Raw genomic sequence first — 1,591 nt, forward strand, 5'->3', positions numbered from 1 at the left:
AAGAAGAAGAAGAAGAAGAAGAAGAAGAAGAAGAAGAAGAAGAAGAAATAGAGAAAAGAAACAACTAGAATAATAATAATTAAAAAAAAACTCAAAGTACCAGAAGAAGTATACTTAAGCCCTGGCAAGCACAAGAAGGAATGAGGCAGAAAAGCTAAAAGAAAAATTTTTCTCAGAAAGGTAGTTACACTAGAACCAGCAACACCTTTAGGCTGCTAATAGTGTCTGTTTTGTGACAGGATTGTGGGAAAGAAAAGTAAAATATACCATCTCATTAAATGACTAATTTTTCTATCTCCATCTTTAGCACAGCTTAAGGTTAGTCTACTATCAGATGCTTGTGCCTTCTTGAGGGATGGTCCATTAGGCTGGTCAATGATAATCCCAACTGAAATATTTTGTTTTGAACAAGGCTAAACATTTCATCCTCTTGAAAGAAAGGAAATGGTTTTCTATTAATGGACCTTTAGTGTTTCTATGTCAAAATTTAAAATTCCTCCAAAATGTTCAAAGCCAAAAGGCTTGCTAGAGCTCCAACCTCCAGTTCATTAACCTGGAAAAAAAAATGTCAAGGCAAAGGTTTCTCCTTAGTCCAAAGCAAAGCAAAAATACTCCTGATTTCAGCTTCACCAATTACAGGTTAACTCCCCCTAAAGAAGGGGGAGTTAATATGACCTGGAGGGGACAGGAGCTCCAAAAGGACCAAATATCTCTGGACACAGAGGTCTTTTATGAGACTGTTTCTCCAACCAAGGACCATGTATGGATATGACCTAGAACCTCTGCTTGGATGTAGCCCATGGTAGCGCAGTATCCAAGTGAGTATCCTACTAAGGGGAACAGGGACTATTTCTGACATGAACTCAATGATGAGCTCTTCGACACTCCCCCACCACCGAGGAAGGAGCAGGCCTGATAGGCCAAAGAGGAAGACTTTGCAACCAGTCTTGAAGATACCTGATAAAACAGGGTCAGATAAGGGGAGGAGGTCCTCCCCAATCAGTGGACTTGGAAAGGGGCAGGGAGGAGACCAGGGAGGGTGGGATAAGGAGGGAATGAGGGAGTAGGATACAGCTGGGGTACAAAGTTAACAAACTATAAGTAATATTTAAAAATTAAAAAAAAAACATATACAGCTTAACAACAGCTGATACTGGCTTATGTGGAAAGACAGGAAAATGTTCCTGAAGGAACATCATGCCTGCAGTTTCAAGGAACTTCTGGGCTTATTCTCCATACTAGGACAAGTTGCTGTGGTTGGAAAAGATATTAGAATTCACCTTCTGTCCATTTGTAGTCAATATGTTATTACTAGACTTGGATTAAATAGCTTGTGGCCCCTCCGGCAAAGTTTAGCCATCCATCTTTAATACCAATGAAAACAGACAAGTTCATGGTGAAAAGCCGCAGAAGTTCAGCATGGCCCCCGTGGAAATTGGCGCAAAGAGATCCCCGATTGACATCCCCATGTCCACATCCATCCAATTTTTTGCGTTCACTGTTATGTAACAAACTGGGTGGTGTAGTGCCCCCTTCCGCTCTTCAGAATCTGAAGAGAACACATTCAAAAGACACCATATCTAGAATCTGA

The sequence above is a fragment of the Psammomys obesus genome, unplaced genomic scaffold, assembly GCF_907164565.1.
Source record: "Psammomys obesus unplaced genomic scaffold, mPsaObe1.curated_primary_1811, whole genome shotgun sequence".
NCBI classification, from domain to species: domain Eukaryota; kingdom Metazoa; phylum Chordata; class Mammalia; order Rodentia; family Muridae; genus Psammomys; species Psammomys obesus.